The following is a 14,301-nucleotide window of genomic DNA, read 5'->3' as shown; positions in this document are numbered from 1 at the left end:
TACTAGTCGCGGCTGATTAATTTTGATACAGTCCTATATAGCTGCCTCTTTGCCCTGCTTCTGAAGGCTTGTCTAAGGTTTGATCTAGTATAAGTCCAAAGTAACACAGACAAAATAGATAAGACAGTACATGTTGAGTGGTCTAGGGAAACACACACACATCATACCTACATTAACACAGCTTGATACCTAAGGCAGAGCAAATTAAATGTGTCCGAAGCCACCATTAGAACACAGAACTTTTCGCAGTGTTTTTAGCTTCTTGATGTAGCTCAGTCAGTAGGGCATGAGGCTCTTAATCTCAGGGTCATAGGTTTGAGCCCCACGTTGGATAAACTAGATGGTTGGACTAGATGAGCCTCTTGGTTCCAATTCTACAGTTCTATGATTCTATGTGCAACTATTATGCCCCACCACACTAAGTATTTTCTAAATTCTAATGCCTCTTTCTTTTTATTCCAGTTCCTATACAAGAATGCAAACTCGGCCCTCCAGATGTTTTGGGACTACAACTCCCATCATCCCTGATCGCTGGTCCTGTTAGCTAGGGATGATGGGAGTTGTAGACCCAAAACATCTGGAGGGCCGAGTTTGCCTATGCCTGTTCTAAGATCTCTCCCTTCTCCTTCCACCCCAATTTTAAGGTTGCAAAGAAAAGTAAGATTTAAAAAAACAAAAACAAAAAAGGCCAAATGGCAAGAAGGACCTGGTCAGAATTATTAAAAGACCTATAGTGGGGAGAGAAATACAGCCAGAAATGGTAACTACTAACCAGTATGGAACTCTGATTTGGAGAGAGTAGGTTGTTTTGTATTTGCTCTGCAATGATGCAGTCTGGGGTACGGGAGGATGCTTAGAAGAGGGAATGGTGACTACATAAATCCATATATTGGATGCAGGTCTGCTTTCTCTGAGACCCAGGTACCCAAATCATCATCCTCTTGCAACTCCCTACTGCTTTCAGCCAGGAATACGGATAAAGTGATTTGTTAGAGCCATGAAGACCACAGTATGAATTGGTGGAACAGCTGCTGTGAAAAAGAGGCTGCCTGTAAATTTAAGAGGCTCTTTTATTTCTTTAGCTGGAATAGACGTGGAGCAGCATTTATGTCCTAGGAAAAACTGGGTGTGTTGAAGGTGACCAGTCCTGGATGCCACTCATTCCCCCAATGGCAGACATTTGTGAGAAACTGGTTGGCTGAATTGCACCCACACCATTCATGCACCCATGCGCGCGCACGGCTCTTCCCAGAAGAGATCCTGTGAGGTCATGGGCACCAGCTTCCCGTTAGCTTCAAACATACAACAGCTGCTATAGCACATTAAAATTAATTCGGCAAAACCAGGAAAGAAAGGGGAGGGGGACCATGACTGATGTGGATTCCCGCTCTCTGAACAGGCAGCTTTCGGTCATTATGGATGACACATCCCTCATTATAGCAGGAAAACCCCATGTTTTCTTCACATTTAAGTGGCTTCCATTGACTTCTGTCTGCGGAAACCCAAATGAAATTCTCTTTGATACAAACAGAGCCCTTGTGTACACGCATATGTACTCATGAGGATGTTTGTCTCATTGAGATCACTGGAATATAGCCACTGAATCCATATACACTCCCATGTAAATTTGGGGGCACTCAGAGGTGCTTTTAAAAGGGAAAAACATATTGGGAACTCTGGTCACAGATCTCAACCTAGATTCTCCTTCAAAGTCTGCTCTACGTTTTATGATGGTGTCACTGGTGTGATAGGAGAATTGACTGTGCATTCATTTTGGATGAGTTCCATGTTTCTTTTAGTGTATCATTTTATTAATCTGTATTTTTTCTTCTTCTCCAAAAGCATCTGTGGCATGTTCCACCTAGTTCTCGTCTTCTCTCTTTCTGCTCTGTATTTGTACATGATCATGTATGCTTATGTAAAGGTAAAGGTAAAGGACCTCTGGATGGTTAAGTCCAGTCAAAGGCGACTATGGGGTTGCAGCGCTCATCTTGCTTCAGGCTGAGGGAGCCGGCGTTTGTCCACAGCTTTCCGGGTCATGACTAATCCGCCTACAAGGCCTGGATTCAAGTGTTTCCCTGCTATGTCCAATTCACCTCTACATCCCAACTTCTAGTAATAGCTCAACCTTCTCTTCTTCCAGATTCCCAGACTCAGGGGAGGAAACAACCAAGTTCTACAATAAGTGAGAGAATGTGCCCCCCCCCCCTTTTTGGATCACAATGCAGTGCAGCAGCAAAGCTTTGCTGCCCATTTCCTGTCAGAGACAAATAGCTTCCCTTCCGTTGATAAGCCATGCAGACAACAGTATACGTATTCTCAATATTCTGCCAGCCTTCCCTTCTTTTTCCTCCCTCTACTCTCAGTTGACCCTTCTGGTTACAGTGTGTTACACTCCTCTTTCTTTAAAAATATTTAAGTGTCTCATTTGACAGTAAACTCTTTCAGGGTGGCTTACAATAAAACACAGAAATAATGGTTAAAATGTTGATGAATAAAATATTGGGAGGATACCAGCAACAGATAAAACAAGCAGCCCACCCACAATCACAACAATAGAATCAAATCCAAGAGCAAAAGCATAATAATAATTGTAATAATAGTTATGATAAAAATCTTCAAAGTAAAGCTGCCTGGGGGGCGGGGGGGGTAAAGTCTTAGGGTCTTTTGAAAAGGCCTGTAGTGTTGTGTCTGGTGGAGCCCAGTAGGCAATTACGGTAATTCCAAAGCCATGGAGAAATCCTTCTGATTTATAGACCGGGGGTCCATAATGTGACTGTATGGTTCTTGCCTCCAGCCACAATGCCCAGCACTGACACTCAGAGTGTGGGGGCTTCTGCATTTAGTTTTCAGTGTCTCTGATGTAACCCATTGTTTATCAAGGATGTAGTCCTAGGCATCCTCTGACTTGGTCTTTTAAAAAAACATTTGAAGGGCATTCATCAGCCTGAAAACTCACAGTAAATATGTGCCCAGAAGCCCTGATCAATTGTGTTTACTGTGTTATAACGGATATGCAAATACCCTTCAAATATAAATGCCCTTCAAAACAACAGAGGCATCATTACTGATGAACTACCTAGCAGCCCTTGTCTAGAGAATAATTGTACTTAGGATCGTGGCGCCAGGTTCCTTTCTTATCTAGACATATAGACCCACATACATGCATTATGCTCCTGGTCCCTCTCACAAGACCAGGGGATAGAGACCAAGATAGGTGGAGTCAGGGCAGAACCTGGTAAGTTGGGTAAGCTTGAGTCACCCCATTTCCCTGAATGAGCACTGTTAGGTTTCCGGGACAGAAAAAGGTTTTACCCCCTGGTCCCACTACCTTCAAGAGAACAACAACAACAACAAATATGGCATTTTCTCATCTGTATCACTTAAAATGTATTTCCTTTCAAATTTGGCCACTCACTTCCCTTGATCTTGCACTTCTGGCTTCTGGCATGGCTCAGTGGTAGAACATCTGCTTGCATGTAGAAGTCCCAAGTCCATTCCTTGCCATCTCTAGGTAGGGTTGTGGGCTTATACATAGTATAAGGCAGCTCCGTATGTTCCTATCTGCCTGAAATGAGGTGAAATAATCCAGTTTAGAAGCAGTTGGGTAGTAGCTCTACTCATAGACTACAGTTGCCTCGTTTTATAATTATAATTTAAGGGTTAAAATTGAGACCCATGATTCCTGGCCTTCCCCCACTTTTGTGCTCACGGCTGATATTTGCTTTTCAGATTTTGCAAAGTAGAGAAAGCAATGCACTCTGGCTGGAAGCACAACACTGTAGTTGATAGAGAAGTGTGTTTTCTTTTCCATTGATCCCTCCCTTTTTGAGAAGGTGGCCTGGTTAAAGGCTGCTATTTTTTTATTATTTTTTTAGCCAAACTGTGGGTCACCAGATGTGGGACGTAACAACATCAAGAGGCTTTGATGCTTTCTTTCCTTCTCAGCTGCCATGCTCTTTATCAGGCTATCCAACTGCCCTCCGTTGATCTCCCGGGGCCAGTGGTCAAAACCTTGGCCTGAGATCATAAGAGAAATATACACACACCTCACCCACTGTCCTGTCTCTGATCTCAGGAAGTGCTCAGTAAGGTTTTGGGAAAGAGATGGAAACATAAACATGCTATTACTCCCCAAAGTAGTGAAGTTGCTAATGCTGAAACATTTACCTTTTAATCCTCCAGAGATGGAACTGAGGCGTGCGTGTGTGTGTATGTGTGTGCGTGCGTGCACACTAAACCACTTGGAAAGCTTTCTTGAAGTTCCAAAAACACTGAATTAGATCTGAGAAAGGTCAGCGGCAAATGTGTGTCCTCATGGCTTCATTTTCTCCATCAAGTCACTGCTTACTTTATTTCCATTTTGCTTTGCTCTGGTTACAGTGGGTAGGAGCACAGCCTAGCAGCATCTCATGACTCAGCATTTGCATTGGCAACAGAGGCATGCAGAAGGAACAAGAGACCATAATCTTGAATTGGCACCATCTGTTATCAACACATGCACTTTCTTCATTTTATTTGTTAAGAGATTTATTCGCTGCCCTTGACCAAAAATAGTCACAGAGTAGTTTACCAGGAAAAAAGGCTTAATGCCCCCCCCCAAAAAAAACCCACTTGGTGAAGGGTGGGGGACATCTTGTCCCTTTTCTTAAAGCATTTCCAGACAACCTCTTTATTGAGCATTCATCTTGATTTGTTTGCAGGGAGATTAGGCAATGCTGGCTGTTTAATGAACATTTATTCTGATTTGTTTGCAAGGAAGTTAGATGACGTTGTGTGTCAAAACAAGTAATGTCTCACACCTTCCAGCGCATTTGCCTGTCACTTTTACCTGCTGCAAAAAAGTCTGATCACTTGGGGAAGTGGGCTGATTGTGCAGGAGCTCCCAATCAACTATGGTTGCATAAGCTGAATTTGGCCAACTTATTTATAACCCTTTTCTGTGTTAATTGCAATCAGTGCTGTTTCCATTCCGCTGCAGTTTGCCTTCCATTGTTTGTCTCATTATCTGCTATGGGTGAAGCTAACACAATTAATTATGTAACTAATTATGTAATACAGAGGTTTTCAACTTTTTTGAGTCCACGGCTCCCTTAACCAACTCCATTCTTTCTGCAGCACCCCTGTGGGGCTCAGGAGTCCAGTTATGTCTGCAGAGCTGGCAGCCTCTCATCCTTTTTCAAACACCCTCCCCTCAGCCTCCTCTCCTCTCCTTTCTCCTTGGGAGTCGTTCTGGCAGCTGCTTCTGCTGCCCCTGCTCTCTGAGATGCCACCCACCCCCCACCTCGCCCCAAAGGGAGGTGCCTCCTAGAGGCCCCATTCACCTGCGGAGCTTACAGCCAGAACTGCATAATAAACAGCTGTGCAAGCCTTTGGGAGGCAGAGACACAAGAGGGCATCAGAGGGAGGGAGGGAAAGAAAGAGGGACAGAGAGAAGTGTTGACCACAGCACCCCTGATTCAAGGAACCCCTAGGTGCCACGGCACACTGGTTGAAAACCACTGATGTAGTCAGTTTTGATGCATTTCAAGGAAGACCCAGAAAAGAGATCACACACCATTTCAAACAGCCCCCACCTATCCAGCAATCATGACCGAGAGCCCTAGATTGCAAATCATAAAGTCCTTCATTTGGTAGCAAGAGGTTTCACCATTAGATATTGGGCATGTACTCAAGGATGAAGTCATAAGCTTAGATTATTTTAGGACCAAGCTACACGTGATTCTCAGTTGCATGTACTTGATGCTTCCTTTCTTCCCTTCACAGAAATACAGACACAGAGGCTGCTGTCTGCAGCAGAAAACTCATGCAAGGGGTTATTGGCAATTCTTAGTCCTTTCCCAACGGGCAGTTTTTCTGCTAAATATGAGAAGCTCAGGTATTCATATATCTTCCGCAGCTGGTGACAGAAACAGCACAGAGGGCAATTTTAGTAGGAAAACCACTGGAAGTAGAAGGAGAAAGCTCAGAAAGCCCCTCCCCCATGTGAGTCTTCCTCTACAAATTACAGGTTATAAAGCTGCAATTTATAAAAATAATACATCGGGGGGGGGGGGTGACTACATGTGACTGATGGTGCATGTGTAGTTTGGCCTGTAGGAGAATTTCCATGTAATTCCAAGCAGGCAATTAGAACCCCACATCCTGTAATCTAAATAGGAAGACCTCTAGCTCCCAGTACTCATATTTTGGGAACAAAGGCAGATAGAGAGAATGCAGATGTACCTACCTACAGGAACCAGTGCATTGCTTTTTTCTGCTGTAGGCAAGGTCTACACATCTCTGCCTTAACTCCTGTGACTCCTGTGCCAAACAATGATTTTCTGTCTTTCCCCATGCTTTATGCAGGTTCTCTCTCTCTCTCTTGTGTATATATATATATATATATATATATGCAGGTTTTGGTGTCCTCGGGTGTCTTCCCGTGTAAAAGTTTTACACGGGAAGACACCCGAGGACACCAAAACCTGCATTCCTGTACCCGTGAAAATCTACGAAAGCATATATATATATATATATATATATGTATGTATATGTATATGTTACGGGCCTGACATGTTTATGAAGTCAAACATTTATTTGGCACTTTTTTGTTTTTAAACCAATCCAAGGTGGTTTCTACTTTGTAACATTGGGGAGTAGCTTCTTGATTACCCAAAGGGCCAGCCAATCATAACTGTGAATAGCAGGCTACAGTGGGAGGAGGGAGGTGTCTCTGTGATGGTCACAAGGGTCAGCCAGTTGGCACTCTGTACAGCCAGCTTCTGCTGGAAACAAGAAGAGACGTTTGCTTCTGAGTTTAGTTTTCTGAAGAACTTCATTCTTCTGACCAAAAACACAGGGGCTGTAGAGCCACAGATTTATTGTTTTTCTGATATAGTTTAATGTAAACCTTTGGTATGAAATGCTACATTTTCATTTTCAAAAACTGGCTGTAGAAACTTCCCTCAAATAGCCATTAACAAATCTTGTGCACTGAAACCCAGTATAGCTTTGATTGTTTCAGTTTAAAACATTACAGAGCGACTGTATTTCTTAAACACAAACACAAGCAGGCCCTAAGTGAGCACCCTTTCCTGGGCACTGAAGTCACCAGGAAGGCAATTCCATGCCCCTCACTGAGCCAATCTGCCAATTCCTGGAGCAGCTGCAGTGGGCGAGCACCTTTCCGTAACCTATCAAATGCAGGTGAGCCTTGGCCATGCCTCCCTCAAGTCCCCCTGCTTGAAAATCCAGAACCATCTGTTTCAATTAAGTCATCCTGTGCACCTTCCTTCATCTGCTGGTCAGCCGATCTGTTGCTAAATTGTTCCTGACAAATACCGCCACTCCAAGAACTTCTCAGACTCCAGACCTGATAGGGTGAGACAAGTGGAGACGCTGAGGAGAAGGAAAGGGTTGAATAGGAATGTGGGCATTCTCAGTGGGAATCTCCATCTGCAGCTGGCAATCCAACTTGCTAAGCAACCAGAATATTTTGAGTGGGGTTTGCATTGTTGGTCCCTCCGGTATTGTTTGTTGTTGTTTCAGTTATTTATATGCCACTTTTCCAGATATAAATCCTACCAAGGATGGCTTACAAGTAATATTCAATTCTGTATTTTTAAATTGCAAGAATTAAAATCCTTTCCAAAAGGCGGTTGATTGTAGAGTGGTGGTGGGTGTTGAGAAGCTGCCTCTCTCTCACTCCCCATTGGAATCCTTCTCACAGAGCAGTTGTTGGTAGATCACTGTTTTTTGGTTTTTTTGGAAGATCTCTATACATTTGCAGAACCATCACACGCATCATAGTGGTTGGCTGACACAGTGTACAATGTCCCATGAATGACGAACAAGATCGCTAACTTCCTAAGTAACGTGGCATCTCAAAGTCTTTTCTTTGCAAGTGCCTGAAAGCTTCTTCTGCAGAAACCTTGGCTGTTTACGCTCCTTAAAACTCTAAAGTAATAATATCAAACAAGCAAATTAATAGTGGAAAACCTATGTACGGACTTGCTAAAAATAGCATCTTCTGAAGCATAAATGCAAGCTACAGAAATATGGGTAGTATAGGTCAGGTCACAGCAACACCTCTTGTTTATATAGCCAGGTGGGAGACTTTAATACAGTCACAATAAGTGAGGCAGGAATATGAGACGCATGTACTGCTTGATGCAACTCTGTGCTTCTAAGTCTTCATCTCAAAGCGGCTGAGATCTGGACCGCACCTCATGTTATGCAAACGGGTTGGCAAAAAGGCCAACAAAAAGACCTGCAGTGAGAGCTAAACAAGTCAACTGGCACCTTCTTTGTTTCTCTGCTTCTTTTATCTTTCCCAGTGATCTTTTATTTACATTTGGGCGTTAGCTGTGGATTCCTTTCAAGCCAGCGAACACTCTAGCACCAGGTGAATGTGTGCTTGAACAGTCACATTTGGTCTGTTCTGCACAGCAAGGAAGGCAAAGAATTTTCTTTATAAAGGAAGAGAATAATGCCGTAAAATACATGGTTGGCTTGGGCGTCGGGTGGTGGAAAGCAAGTGAGCATTTGACACCTGTGGGGCAGCTACTGGAGGGATCAAGCAGATATTTATCCTTCAGGAAACTGTTAAATTGTTCTACACCAAAATAATTGGTGTAGGTGCAGACTTACGGCATGAGAAATGGAGGTGCACAGAGTCAGACCCAGTACCAGCAGTCAGCAAGGTTGAGCACTGGTTGAGGGCACCAGGGTAATGGAAGAGCCCTCCGGCCCCAGCCCAACCCAGCCACACTGCGTTTCACTTCGATCCCTACTAGCTCCCTCAGTGCTTTTCAACAGTGGGGCCCCTTTTGAATGGGAGCCAAGCAGCTTCCACCCACCATTTTTAAGCTACCCAAAATGTAAACGATGTCATAGATCTATGGAGACTGCTGAGTGGCTCTACCACCACTGCCAAAGCAGAGGCAGCAGAGAAAATGTGGGGCAGCTGACACTATGGGCACCATAAGCAGAGCTGGGCTCTGCTCCATTTGGAGGGGTGAAGCCATTGTTGGCCCTGTGCCAAGAGCTCCCTGAGGACTGGCCCTGGCCCTGCAGGGATTGCTATTTTCTTTTATGTGAAGAGACCATAATGCCACTGGTAAGATATATTTAGGATCATTTAATCTATTGAATTAAGCCAGATTCAACTCTTTGTCCTGGCTCTAGCAGTAATATTGCCAATGTTGTGCTGATTTGTTTGTTACTCACCCTTGAACTTAAGGCCCCAGGGTGGGTTACAGTATCAAACACCATATTGAAAACAATTTAAAACAACTTACCAGCATAAATATAAAAATAGTTAGTATCCATTTACTCAAGAGTAGTTCCCACTAAAACCAGAGGATATTAAATTGCAATAGTATTATTTTTTTTAAAAAATGCAAAGCACTGCATGTGTTTTTAAAAGTGGGCAAAGATTAAGATAATTCCACCCCTCCAAAAGTATTTGGGGGGCACAAATGCATTTAAAAAAGGAATGATACCCATATGTTGGGATGCTGGAGGATGCAGATAGCACTTAGCGAAGGAAAAGACAAAACTGAGCCAAGAACTGAGCCTGCCTGAAAACTAGCCAGAACTGCAAGGTCCAGAAGTCTTGTGATTTTCAACCCAAATGTATGCCTGTGGCAAGAAGTCCAAAGCCTGTTTTTAGGGCTCACTTTATTCTCTCTGCTTTAACTGGTTACCCAGCCACTGTTATTGATCTGTTTTGTAGGGGCTGCACCTCTATTTGTCTCCATACTGTTACATATTTTACAGGATTGCTTTCATTTCATTTTTTAGTTATTAGCTACCTCGGGCACTTCTGTGTGGGAAGGCAGGATATAAATTTAGGTAACAGGCAAATAAATACTGTCAAAAATTAGGCACATGAAGCATTCATTTGGGGTTATATATATATAGGCGGAGCTCACCAGGGCTCAAGACCTAGAACCTTGCTGCCATGCTCATGCCTAGCCCTGTAATAGGGGAATAGGGGAAGTAATATAAAGTAGAAAGCTTTTAAGCCTGATAATAATAATAATAACAATAACAATAACAATAATAATAATAATAATAATAATAATTTATTTATTTATACCCTGCCCATCTGGCTGGGTTTCCCCAGCCACTCTGGGAGGCTTCCAAAAAAATATTAAAATACTGTAATACATCAAACATTAAAAGCTTCCCTAAACAGGGCTGCTTTCAGATGTCTTCTAAAAGTCTGGGAGTTGTTGTTCTTTTCGACATCTGGTGGGAGGGCGTTCCACAGGGAGGGCACCACTACCGAGAAGGCCCTCTGCCTGGTTCCCTGTAACTTGGCTTCTCGCAGTGAGGGAACTGCCAGAAGGCCCTCGGTGCTGGACCTCAGTGTCCAGGTAGAATGATGGGGTGGAGACGCTCCTTCATATATACTGGACCGAGGCCGTTAGGGCTTTAAAGGTCAGCACCAACACTTTGAATTGTGCTCGGAAACGTACTAGGAGCCAGTGTAGGTCTTGGCGGCCGCTCCCAGTCACCAGTCTAGCTGCCGCGTTCTGGATTAGTTGTAGTTTCTGGGTCACCTTCAAAGGTAGCCCCACGTAGAGCGCATTGCAGTAGTCCAAGCGGGAGATAACCAGAGCATGCACCGCTCTGGCGAGGCAGTCCGCAGGCAGATAGGGTCTCAGCCTACGTACCAGATGGAGCTGGTAAACAGCTGCCCTGGACACAGATTTGACCTGTGCCTCCATGGACAGCTGTGAGTCCAAAATGACTCCCAAAGAGAACTTTGCCCTCATAACAACCACAATTAGATGCAACACATCTGGAATTAGTGAATCGGGGCTTAGAGGGCAAACTCTCCAGCAGGCTCAAACCTCAGCACCTCTCTTCTTAGGAATTAAACACTGCACATTGCTGAGAAATAAATCCTCCCTGAGCACTGCATTCCCGAACACTGCAAACGTGGGGCGGGTGGGGAACATACAGATAACTGAGGAGCTACAGCTGAGCTGACAGCAAAATCCCTTTCCTGCTTGGGTCATGTGGCTGGTGCAGATATGAGCCCAATAAGTCACAAATCACTGCTTCTAGAATTCTGGCGTTTGTGAAGAGCCATTGTGACATTCAGCCTGGAGGGAATGTTGCACGGTAGATTAATTTTTAATTTTTTAACATTATTTTTTGTTTCTGCACAAGGCTTTGTGTAAGATTGGCCTCCAACCTCAACACACACACACAGCCACACAGCTGATCCACATTCTGAGCCAATATTTTGACAAACTGGAGTAGTACCCAAACCGGAGCTACCCGATTGACCTGCTGCCACCCAGATTAGAATTTTATCCTAGCCCGTCCCTTTTCCCAGGATCCCATCAAAGCCACGAAATTGGCAAGATTAGAAGTTTGGCTTGTGATCTGGTGTCTTGCAGCAATGCCAGGTTTCAGTCCTCAGCCTCAAAGTGGGACTTGTGTGGTGTTGATTTAGCCACATGGAAGGAGCGCTGCAGGGGAGGGGAGCGGCTTTCTTTGGAGAGAAACACAGACCAAGTGATAGAACATCTCCTTGAGATTTTTTTTATTATCATTATAATTATTTAGCAAGATTTATATACCACTTGATGATGATGATGATAAAAGAGCTCCTCCTCGTGACCTATTTATTGAGCATTTACCCTGATTTTAATGGAGGTTAGATTGCACCTGGTCTTTGTTGTTTAACCTCCCTGCAAACAAAACCATTAATGAGCATCCATCCCAATTTGCTTGCAGGGTGTTGTGTGAACCCCACACATTTCCGTCCATTCCCTTGTTGCTTTCCTGTATCTTTCTTAAAGTGGATTTGTTGAGAGCCAGTGTGGTGTAGTGGTTAAGAGCGGTAGTCTCATAATCTGGGGAACCGGGTTCGCGTCTCGGCTCCTCCACATACAGCTGCTGGGTGACCTTGGGTCAGTCACACTTCTTTGAAGTCTCTCAGCCCCACTCACCTCACAGAGTGTTGTGGGGGAGGAAGGGAAAGACGCGATATCAAATCCAAATCCAAACTCTTGTGCCAGGGTTGTGCAAACCAAAACAATGCCAGTGTGTGTGCTTCAGTACCTCCCACAAAATGATGACAGTCTGGAAGGCGCCCAATCTCTAAGCAGCTTACATAAAACTGGTATAAAATATTAGTACATACACATTATTATTATTCATTTTTAATATTTCTTCCTTTATGTGTAAACGTACACCTTGCATGCGACTCAGATGCCACACACAGCAGAGCTCAGGTTTTTAAGTGCTCTGGTGAAGCTGCAGCTACTGTGCCTCTTCCTCCATTCCTCTACTTGCCCTTGCGGGTTGAGATAACAAGTGGACCAATGCAGAAGGGTGCAGCGGCTGCAGCTTCATTGGGGGCTCTGTCAGAGATTCTTTTTTACTGAGCATTCATCCTGGTTTGCGTGCGCAAAGCTTATGCAGAGGTTATATGATGCCTGCTCTTCATTGAGCTTCCATCCTGATTTATTTGCAGGAAAGTTAATATATCTTCCAGGGATGCAGGTGGCGCTGTGGGTTAAACCACAGAGCCTAGGACTTGCCGATCAGAAGGTCGCGGTTCGAATCCCCACAACTGGGTGAGCTCCCGTTGCTCAGTCCCAGCTCCTGCCAAACTAGCAGTTCAAAGTTAAATATATTCAGCATGTAGTGCCAAGGTTCATATTTACCATTTAAGTCTTCTTTGAGTAATTTTTTTGGGGTTCTGTGAGTATTTTCTTTTATTCATCGGGGTAGACTTAGAGATAAAATAGAGTGTTTGTTTTATCTCTCAAGGAAACATGTTTATAATAAAATACTAGAAAGATTTAAAAAAAGCACGTCAAAGTGCAAGTATATAAATAGGTACCGCTCCGGTGGGAAGGTAAACAGCATTTCCGTGCGCTGCTCTGGTTCGCCAGAAGTGGCTTTGTCATGCTGGCCACATGACCCAGAAGCTGTACGCCGGCTCCCTCGGCCAATAAAGCGAGATGAGCGCCACAACCCCAGAGTCGGTCACGACTGGACCTAATGGTCAGGGTCCCCTTTACCTTTAATATATCTTCCAGTCACTAAAAAGCCACACTTTTTATTGCATTTCCCCCCTCACTTTCTTAACTCCAAAAGGTCAATTTAAAAAAATGTATTGTTCCTCCAGAACAACAGGCCTTTAATCCACTTTAATTGTGCAAACCTGAATTTCTGGTATGCAATCTAATCCCTCCTGCAAAATTGTGACAGTCTGGAGGTGACCTTGGTGCCCTGGAACATATAAACCATGCAAGATATATACCCTGGTTAAGAACCTGGCAACCTAGACTGCGGAATCTCATTGGGAAGGGAAAGGTAGAAACACGGGATTAGGTGAAGATCCAAGCGTCCAAACCAACGTTAGGTTGAGCTGAGCAATGCGAAGAAACGTCATGGCTGCACAGAGAGCTTTTTGAGTGCCCATGAACCAGTGTGGACCTCCCAACTCTCCATATGATAGACAATGCTGGGGTAGATTCCAAGTGAGGGAAGGCATATGCTGTGCCAAACAAGAGTTGCCACATTCAGTAGAGGACTGGCCTTTCCAGGGTGCTTCCAGATGGAACTCACAAGCTGCATATCCATGAGCTGTCCTGATTGCTGCTAGTCCAAACAAACCAGCAACGTAATCATGGATGGGCTATTCTATGACTGTGGAGCTGAAGCCACAGCTGTAGCTCACAGGTTTTGCCTTCCAGGCACAACCCCCAGCTTTAGTACCCCAGGAAGCCCCACTGGGTTTGTGAAGACCAGATCACTCTTTGACTGTGTGTGCAAGAGAGAAATGTGCAAAATTCAGCTAAGCATGTGCAAAAAATGTCCCACTTTTGTTCTCCAAAGAGCTAAAGCTGGTCTACATGGTTCTCTCCCCCTCCTCATTTAATCCCCACAGCAACCGTGAGGGGTAGGTTAGACTGAGAGGCAGTGACTGCCCCAAGGTCACCCAGTGACCCTCATTCCCAAGTGGGGATTTGGAGCCTGGTCTCTCAGGTCGTGGACCAACACACAAACCATTACACCCCACTGGCTCTTGTTGAGGCTCATGCAGAGGAAAAAGCTTTTCAAACACATTTACACATATAAAGCTATTCCATTGTTTGATACATTATGTCACAAAAAATGTCTGACCGTACAAAAATAAGGGAGAGGAGAAAAAAGACATGAACAGCTTGAAAGTTTATGGCTCTCCTTCATAGGTTATATGAAGCAAAGTTTTAATTTAGAGTTCTCACTACTGAAATAGCAATAATTCAATAGAATATGGATATATTATATGCTATTGGTGGC

The 14,301-nt window shown here is 44.1% G+C and overlaps 1 protein-coding gene and 1 long non-coding RNA gene across 4 annotated transcripts in view; one reads left to right on the top strand and one right to left on the bottom strand.

Moving 5' to 3' along the window:
* LOC310680796 (phosphatidylinositol 3-kinase regulatory subunit gamma) overlaps positions 1-14,301 on the top strand; it is a 237,361-nt gene that overhangs the window by 96,416 nt on the left and 126,644 nt on the right. The gene's annotated exons all lie outside the window — the stretch shown is intronic.
* The window catches only part of LOC310680824, a 77,132-nt gene continuing 75,925 nt past the window's right edge, over positions 13,095-14,301 (bottom strand). The window contains exon 4 of the long non-coding RNA XR_014512964.1: positions 13,095-13,607. This is a non-coding gene — a long non-coding RNA (uncharacterized lncRNA). The remainder of the gene's footprint in view (positions 13,608-14,301) is intronic.

This window comes from Podarcis tiliguerta (genome assembly GCF_965153285.1).
Source record: "Podarcis tiliguerta genome assembly, chromosome: 6".
NCBI classification, from domain to species: Eukaryota; Metazoa; Chordata; class Lepidosauria; order Squamata; family Lacertidae; genus Podarcis; species Podarcis tiliguerta.
This window is presented reverse-complemented; position numbering and strand designations above follow the sequence as displayed.